At 35.7% G+C, this 9,820-nt stretch overlaps 1 non-coding gene across 1 annotated transcript; it reads right to left on the bottom strand.

Moving 5' to 3' along the window:
• Window positions 1–2,437: 2,437 nt before the first annotated feature.
• On the bottom strand, window positions 2,438–2,544 carry LOC121217587 (small nucleolar RNA R71). Its single transcript, XR_005913696.1, has one exon. It is a non-coding gene; the product is annotated as a small nucleolar RNA R71 (small nucleolar RNA).
• Window positions 2,545–9,820: the final 7,276 nt, after the last annotated feature.

Raw genomic sequence — 9,820 nt, 5'->3', positions numbered from 1 at the left:
TATTGTTCCCTATCTCTTTAATTTTTGTTGTTGTTATGATGAACACATATATGAATATTTATGTTGTTGGAATGGTTAATTCAATCAGCTTAGCTTGAATTTAATTTGTGTTGGTTTGATTGCATTTCATCTGCTTAAATTATTAAAATTGTGTTTATGTTGTTATAGGCCTTGGTAAAATGCTTGATTAAGTAAAATCATGCCTAAGTAATTCTTGCATTACAATTGTGAGGTAGCTAATGATTTAATTATTTAAATGGATTGAAATTGTAATTAATGAACACAGTACTTAATCAGTGCATGTTTATTCTTCTAAAGTAGCTGAAGGTTAAATTAGCAATGTATCTGACGATACAATTGCTGATAAATCGTAATTTATACATATTTTTATCCCATGCTTAGCCTATTTATGAATTGTTTCTCCTTAGATTTGGTGAATTCAATGCTTCTAATCCTTTAAGTTCATATTTTATTCTTATGAGAGCATAGGAGAGTAAAAAGAGCGAGAAACGGTCCAAAAACGGAGAAAATAGACCTACGCGGGAAATTAACACGACCTGGACTTTCTCATACGGGTGTGTCACATGGTCGTGTCCATTTGGCAGGATTGAAACACAACTTACACAGGTATACAACATGCCCGTGCCTGTTCAACAGCCTTGACCATGGGCTGGAGTAATTGCACACGGGCGTGTCCCTGCCGAGCCCAAGTATAACCCTATTCGAAAAAGGCCAAATTTAGGGGCTCTGAGTCATTCTAAAGCCTATTTAAACACCTGAGGAGGCACTAGAAGAGAGAACGCAGAGTAGGAAGCAAAGAATTACTCAAGGAAAGCTAATTGATCCATCTCAGAAGCCAGATTCATCATCAAGACTGAAGATCTCCCTTCAAGTTCCTTCAAGAGTTTTGGGTTTTCTTATATTTTGTTATCTTTATGCTTTTGAGATGTTTTCTTTCATAAGTATGATCTAAACCCCCTAAATACCTAAGGGGAATGAAACCTAAAACGGATCTTGTTATTATTATCTCAATTTTATGATAAATATTTGACTTGCTCTTAATTATGTGTTTTTAATTATTGTTTGGATATTCCAGGATATTGATTCAAGTTAAGCTCTTATGTAGAGGAGGAATAGACCCTGCCTAAGAGTAAGTTTGTCATAATTAAACAGAATTGATTGCACGCCTAGAGATAGGGTGATAAGATTTTGCCGGATTAAGGTGAAACCTAATAAGAAAATCCATAGATCAAGTTAATGCAATTCTAGGGTGTTAATTAGAAAGAGATTTCAATTATTCAACCTAGGGTTAGACGTTATTAGTCTCGAGAGAGATAATAATATAACTTAGGGATTTCTACGGATCAAGTCAAATGAATAAATCATCTGATTCAGAGTCAAATAACAAGTAAAGTCTAGGTGGATTTTTCCTTAGGTATTGTTTAATCAATCGAATTTTCCCAAAAGTATTTTCCCAAATTTTTTCTCTGTGCATTCTTAGTTAGTAATTAGTTTAGATAACCAAACCTTTTAATTTTTAGGCTAGATAATAAAAAAGAAGGAAATACTAGTACTCGTAGTTCCTTTGGGTTGGACAATCCGATCTTGCTGAACTATACTATTGTTCGATAGGTACACTTGCTTAATTGTGATAATACGTTAGTCTCAAAAGCAATTCGTTCATAAATCTTTAAAACCTGTCACGAATATCACGTATCAAGTTTTTGGCGTCGTTGCTGGGGAACTAGGATATTAGGAACACTCGATTTTTATTACTTTAGCCATTTTACTTTTATTGCAATTTAAATTTTTATTTTATTTTCTAATTCTTCATTTATTTTCTTCTGACAGGTTTTTCTAGTTTATGACCAAAAGAAACCCGTCAGGCCCGTTACTGTTTGATAGTGAGCTCGATCACACAGTTCGCAGCAACCGAAGAGAAATAAGGCAAAGCTTACAATACACAGAGAAAGAGCACGAGGATGATACTTCAACCACAACCGAGGAGATGGCTGAAAACCAAGAAAATTCGCTACCTCTTGCGATTGCTGTTAATCAGAATCCTACTCCATGCACTGTGTATGATTATGCTAAACCTTCTTTAACAGGAACTGAATCGAGCATAGTTAGACCTGCTGTAGCTGCAAATACTTTTGAACTGAAACCTAACACAATTCAAATGATATAGCAATTTCTTCAGTTTGATGGTTTCCAGGACGAATATCCCAACGCTCACTTGGCAAATTTCTTAGAATTTTGTGACACTTTTAAAATAAATGGTGTTTCTAATGACGCCATTTGCCTTCGATTGTTTACCTTTTCATTGAGGAATAAGGCTAAACAATGGTTGAACTCGTTGCCACGAGGATCAATCACTACTTGCGAACAAATGACTGAAAAGCTTTTATTAAAATATTTTTCGCCGGCTAAAACAGCCAAATTACGTAATGATATCTCTTCTTTTGTGCAGATGGATTTACAAACACTCTACGATGCATGAGAGAGATATAAGGTCCCCTTGAAAAGATGCCCTCACCATGGGTTACCACTTTGGTTACAGGTTCAAACCTTTCATAATGTCCTGAATCCTTCGACTCGGTAGATGGTTAACGCAGCTGCTGGTGGAACCATCAATAATAAGACACCTAAAGATGCCTATGAATTTCTAGAGGAGGTGTCACTAAATAACTATCAGTGGCAAGTCATGCGGACAAAGAAAACAAAAACAGTCGGCATTTATAAAGTCGATTCGGTCACCATGCTCTCTAATCAGGTAGAACTCTTGAATAAGAAATTGATGGTTTCCTTAGTTCTTCACAGGTTCACCCGGTAATGCAGTACGAAGCAAGTGGAGGTGGATCAAGTAGCTCAGAATACCCACCTTATGGCCATAACATGGAGAACGAGCAGTTAAATTACATGGGTAACAATTCTCGATCTCAAAACAATCCTTATAGCAATACTTACAATGCAGGTTGGAGAAACCACCCAAATTTTTCATGGGGAAGCCAAGTAAATCAGATACCACCACCCCCTTTAGGCTTTCAACAACCACCGTACCAGTAGGAGAAAAAGCCAAACCTTGAGGAGATGCTAGCCAAATTCATCGAGGTGTTAGAAACTCATTTTCAGAATATTGAGACGACACTCAAAAATCAACAAGCATCAATCTAGGGGCTCGAAACTCAGATTGGACAGCTCGCCAAGCTGATTTTCAAACGACCACAGGGTAGCCTGCCAAGCAACACTAAATCTAACCTAAGTGAGCAACTCAACGCGATTTCCATTCAAGATGAGGAAGGGTTAGTTGCAAAACCAAGGCCAGAAATGGTGGTAAGCAAAGATAAGAAAGAGGTAGGCCAAAATAACCCAAAGCCGATGAGTACAGAATATAAATCTCGTGTACCATACCCCAATGCGACAAGGAAAGACTGATCAGACGAACAATTTGGTAAATTCCTTAAACTTTTAAAGAAACTACATATTAATTTACTATTTATTGAAGCCCTTTCGTAGATGCCAAACGCAGTCATGTTTAAAGGAGCTTTTAACAAATAAACGAAAGTTGGATGAGGCGTCGCACGTGGATTTGAATGCAGTTTGCTCAGCCATATTACAGAATAAGCTACCCAACAAATTGAAGGATCCAAGGAGTTTTACGATTCCTTGTTTAATTGGTAGTTTAGATGTTCATCATGCATTGGCTGACTTAGGGGCAAGCATTAATGTTATGCCTTATAAAATGTTTAAAAAACTAGGTCTTGGGAAACCCAAACAAACTAGTATGAGCATTCAATTGGTTGATAAAACCATTAGATTTCCTAGGGGTATCATTGAAGATGTTCTTATTAAGATCGATAAATTTATATACCAGTAGACTTTGTTGTTCTAGACATGGAAGAGGATAGTAACGCACCTTCAATTTCAGGATGACCCTTTTTAGTGACTGCTAAAACAATTATTGATGTTGGTACAGGTGAACTCACACTTCGTGTGGGAGATGAAACAATCACCCTTCAAGCTCGTAATTCGAGCAACGCATCAAAAATTAAAGGTGGTTGTATAAATTATTCTACTAGTACTGATCATGTGGTGACACCCTCTATGCAGGAAACAGTTTCGAAGAATACATATGAGCTATGTTCAAACAACAACAAAGGACCTATCTATGAGGAACGAAGGTTACAAATTGAGGAGCTAGATGAATGGCAGACACAAAAATCGAGGACACCCGATAAACCGAAACCGAGCTAGGACAAGCTCAATCCCTCACCAAATTAACTTAAGGTTGGAGACAAAGTACAACTAGATGCAGCAGATCCTTACACTGGCACTCCTGAACCTACTAACAAAATTCCTCTTACGAAACTCAGTATTTTCCCATATGGTATAGTCGAGGTAATTCATCCCAAATTTGGCACATTTAAGGTAAACAATACCCGTATTAAACCTTATGTTCATAAAGTTGATAGCAGGGATAAGGAGTGTAAACTCCTTGCACCCTTGATCATGCAGAAGAGAGGTAAGTCGAGCTTAGACTATAAATAAGCAATTCTCGGGGGCAACTCGAGCACTAACAACGTTAATTTATTTAAAATTTTAGTTTTTAACATCTAACATACTAATCGAATCATGGAACGCAAACTTTCTAAAGACCACACGGCCAGGCACACGGGCGTGCATTAGGCCATGTGAAAACAGGGCAAGATTTTTTCCCCAAAACGAGATGCGATAAGTTGCCACGGCTGTGCGACAGGGCCGTGGGCGAAACTGCCAAAACAACATGGTACATTAAGGGCAATATACATCTTAAGTGTGGGGGAGTCTTTCATATCATCATTAGAAACCCCTGAATTTTGTCTTATTCTCACGTGAATCACTCATATCACTATTCGAATGAATTTTGATTAATTTATGATTTTTATTGATATGTCTTGAATTAAAACATAGGTATTTATGCATTGATTGTTTAAATTTTAGGACATTAGGGAATCAAGCGTGATAAGTTGATTTTTGAAGAATTAAAAACTTTTTGGTTGTTTCCCTAAGTTTAGGTACTATCTTGAGTTGAAATTCACAAGTTTAAACATCAAAAAGCCATCATTTTTGTGAGATCTTGAGCCTTTAGAGCATATTTTATTCTTTTCATGCTCACTTTCATTATGAGTGCGTCAGTTTTGATTTGTTATTCTAGAACTTGCTTGATTATGCATGTCAAGACCACACCATTTGATCTGATATGTCAAAATTATAAAGGCACTTAGGTTTAACCCACTCATTCCACAAAAGCCTACCTTCATAATTAACCCTTAGTGAACCCCTTTAAGCCTAACAAACCATTTATTGATTTAGCCTCAATATTAACCCATAACCCATTATTGTTGAAATCCTCTAATTTAATCCCTATTTTTTTTAGACTTGATTTGAACTAATTGCTTAGCTATGTTTTGTTCTTTTATGTTTTTGACTTGTTCTTAAAAAAAAATTACTTCAATACATATTAGTAGTAATTCGTCATTTTCGAACTTGAGTGTTAATTCCATATTCTGAGAAGAAGCTCACTTGTATTCAACTAATGCTAGTTATTTTTCTAGCTAGGTAATTTTTCAATTCAATCTCGATTCTAACATCTTCTTTCAGCCTGTGACCATACCTCCTAACCAAAGCCATATTACAACCCTCTAAAAGACCTTTTTGATTGATGTATCAGCTCAATATATAGTGGTGGAGATTTGATTTTCAAGCAAGCTTATGGTAATAACTTTTCATATTGACTAATGAGTGCTTTTATTGATGTCCTTAAATACCTTGAGTGATTTGAGTGAATCTTTAGTGAGGATGTTAAACTCTATGATATTTTGATCAAAGGTAATCACTTAGATGAGGGGAGACACCTATGTTTTCGTGATAAAATCCTCAACTTAGAATGTTTGAAACTTTGATGTACTTTTAGTTTAATTTTCAATGTATGAGAACTTATGGATTATTTCGAGATATTATTTCTAGGGATTATAAATTGAGAAGAATTTATTTTGATTATGAGTTGAGGATTTTTACTTGAGGACAAACAAATGCTTAAGTGTGGGGGTATTTGATAAACCGTAACTTACACATATTTTTATCCCATGCTTAGCCTATTTTGATTATGGTTTCTCCTTAGATTTGGTGAATTCGATGCTCCTAATCCTTTAATTTCATGTTTTATACTTAGGAGAGCATAGGAGAGTAAAAAGAGCGAGAAACGGGAAAAAAACAGAGAAAATGGACCCACGTGGGAACTCAGCACGGCTTGGACTTTCTCACACGGGCGTGTCACACGGCCGTGTCCCTTTGGCAGGATTGATGCATGACTTACACGGGTATACTACATGCCCATGCCTATTCAACAGGCTTGACCATGGGCTGAAGTAATTGCACACGGGCGTGTCACAATAGCGTGTCCCTGTTGAGCTCAAGTATAACCCTATTTGGAAAAGGCCAATTTTGGGGGCTCTGAGGCATTCTAAAGCCTATTTAAACACCTGAATAGGCACTAGAAGAGAGGACGCAGAGTAGGAAGCAAGAAATTACTCGAGGAAAGTTGATTGATCCATCTTAGAAGCCGGATTCATCATCAAGACTGAAGATCTCCCTTCAAGTTCCTTCAGGAGTTTTGGTTTTTCTTATGTTTTGTTATCTTTATGCTTTTGAGATGTTTTCATTCAAAAGTATGAACTAAACCCCGAAATACCTAAGGGGAATGAAACCTAAGACGAATCTTTTTATTATTATCTGAATTGTATGATAAATATTTGACTTATTCTTAATTATGTGTTCTTAATTCTTGTTTTGATATTCCAGGATATTGATTCAAGTTAAGCTTTTATGTAGAGGAGGAATAGACCCTGCCTAAGAGTAAATTTGTCATAATTAAGCGGAGTTGATTGCACGCCTAGAGATAGGGTGATAAGATTTTGTCGGATTAGGGTGAAACCTAATAAGGAAATCCATAGATCGAGTTAATGCAATTCTAGGGTGTTAGTTAGAAAGAGATTTCAATTAATCAACCTAGGGTTAGACGTTATTAGTATCGAGAGAGATAATAATATAACTTAGGGATTTCTACGGATCAAGTCAAATGAATAAATCGTCTGATTCAGAGTCAAATAACAAGTGAAGTCTAGGTGAATTTTTCCTTAGGTATTGTCTTGATCAATCGAATTTTCCTAAAAGTATTTTCCCAAATTTTCTTTCTGTGCATTCTTAGTTAATAATTAGTTTATATAACCAAACCTCTTAATTTTTAGGCTAGATAATAAAAAGGAAGTAAATACTAGTACTTGTAGTTCCTTTGGGTTGGACAATCCGGTCTTGCTGAACTATACTACTGTTCAATAGATACACTTGCCTTAATCGTGATAATACGTTAGTCTCAAGGGCGATTCATTCATAAATCTTTAAAACCTGTCACGAATATCACGTATCACTTACCTTGCATAACTTTCAAGATTATTGTGATTAAACTATTCTAAGGTAAGGATAACTTGTTACCTCGCATAGTCTTTTATGTGCTTATTAGATTTAATTAATCGTTTGAATTGACATAGGGATATGCAAGAGATTGGTTCAATTTAATGAGTATGTATGTGCCATAACATGTTTGCTTATTAAATTTTGTTTAATCGTTTGAATTAACATAGGGATATGTTAAGAGATGAATGGATTTGTGTAGGTGAATATGTTCATAATTTAGCAAATTACCGAGTTACCGTGAATTTATTCGTAACAACATAGACATGAGTTTAATAATTCTAAGCTAAATAAAAGTAATTAAATCAACACAATTATGTCATCTTGATTAAATCATATTTTGTAATCGTGCATTTGAGATTATTTCTTTAGTTTACTTAGTTTAAAATATTAGTTTTTAATCACTGTAACAACCCGATTTAGGGCCTAGTCAGAATAGTGGTCTCGGGACCACAAATCTAGAGTCAAGTAAATTATTTTATAATTATTTTGATGTTATAGCATGATTATGTGAATGCATGGAAAATTTGGTGAGTTAGTTTTGACATTCGTGAGCTCAATTAAGAAAAAGGACTAGATCGCATAAAATGCAAAAGCCCTATTTTGATAGCTAAAAGTGTCAAATAGCTAGAGAACCTAAATTGGGGGTCTTTAAAGGCAATTAGACCCTAATATTGTGCATGGCTGGGCATAGGAGGTAATTTGGTCAAAAAGTCCAAGTTTGGTGGGTTTGGTGGCTAATTTGACTAAAATAGAAATAAAATAAAAGAAAGATGATATCATTCTAGTTCCCATTTCTTCTCCACCAATTTTTTAGCCATTTTTGGGGGTTTTGAGCTTCAAAAATTTTAGCAACTTTAAGTCTTCACAAGTAAGTGATTTTATTGGCTTTTCTTGAATATTTTTGTACTTTTGAGATCCTTGAAGCATGAGCTTTCAAATGAGGGTACTATTTTGCAAAATGATCAAAAGTGTAGGGATTTTCCATGAAAGGGTTTGTAATATTTGCTGAGTTTTTATGGAATAAATTAAGTCTTGGGTGTGTTATGAACAACTTTTGTGAAAGATGTTAGCATGAAAACACCTAAAAGGACTATATTGTATAAGTTGTAAAATAGATGTTAAGTATGTGAAATAGTGGGAATTTGGAGTTGCTCTAAGAGTAAAAAGGGTTTGGCTAGGCTAAAGATATGAATAAAGTTAATAAAAATTAATTTTCGGGCCTAGGGGTAAAATGGTCATTTTACCAAAGATATGAATTTTTGATTTCTTAATTTTATATAGTGACTAAATAAGTGTATTTTGTGATTATAGATCAAGAATCACCAAATCTGAACTTAAACTGAGGGAAAGCCAAGCAAATCGATTAAATCGACTAATTGCCACATTTTGTAATTGATAAACCGTAATTTATACATATTTTTATCCTATGCTTAGTATATTTTTGGATGAATTATCATTGGTGTAACACCCCTATCCCGAATCTATCGTCGGAATAGGTAAGGGGCATTACCAGACAAATAGAACATTTCAAACCAATCCAGAATCACAAATATCATATAACATCATTTCATAAGCAATCATCTCTTAAGATGGTCTACGAGACCTGAAATGTACTTTTAAGAAAGGTCTGGACTAGAACGAACACTTTTAGAATTTTCAGAACTTAACCAAATCTTTCAAAGCTATTAAAGTCACACGCCCGTGTGACTAAGCCGTGTGACATACACGGGCATTAGACACGCCCATATGATCCAACCGTACCAAAAAGAGGTCCTATATTGACTTTTTCACATGGGCAATAGACACGGCCATGTACCATGGCCATGTGGTACTTAGCTAGCTACTGACTTAAGCCCACGACCATATGACACGCCCGTGTGTCTTAACCGTGTGGCATAATACAGGCTTGGTTTAAGCCAACTTGTCACCCCTATATGAGTCTTTCCTACTAGCAATGTTAAACAACATTCATACAAAAATTTTCAGCCAGTTCCATGCTCAAAACATGCTTCATTACAACTAAATCAACATCATTCAATAACCCACACTACAGCAAAATAGGCTTTTAGCGGCGCTTTTAGCGGCGTTTGGACAAAAAACGCTGCCAAATATGTACATCAGTGGCGTTTGAATAAAAACGCCGCTATAGATCAGAGCTATAGTGGCGTTTGTCAAAAAAAGGCCGCAAAATATCACTATTAGTGGCGCTTATGTAGAAAACGCCGCAAAAAATAAAGCATTAGCGGCGTTTATAAAAGAACGCTGCAATGGCTGACACATTAGCGGCGGTTGTCAAAAAATGCCGCAA

This window comes from Gossypium hirsutum, chromosome A02, assembly GCF_007990345.1.
Source record: "Gossypium hirsutum isolate 1008001.06 chromosome A02, Gossypium_hirsutum_v2.1, whole genome shotgun sequence".
NCBI lineage: Eukaryota > Viridiplantae > Streptophyta > Magnoliopsida > Malvales > Malvaceae > Gossypium > Gossypium hirsutum.
This window is presented reverse-complemented; position numbering and strand designations above follow the sequence as displayed.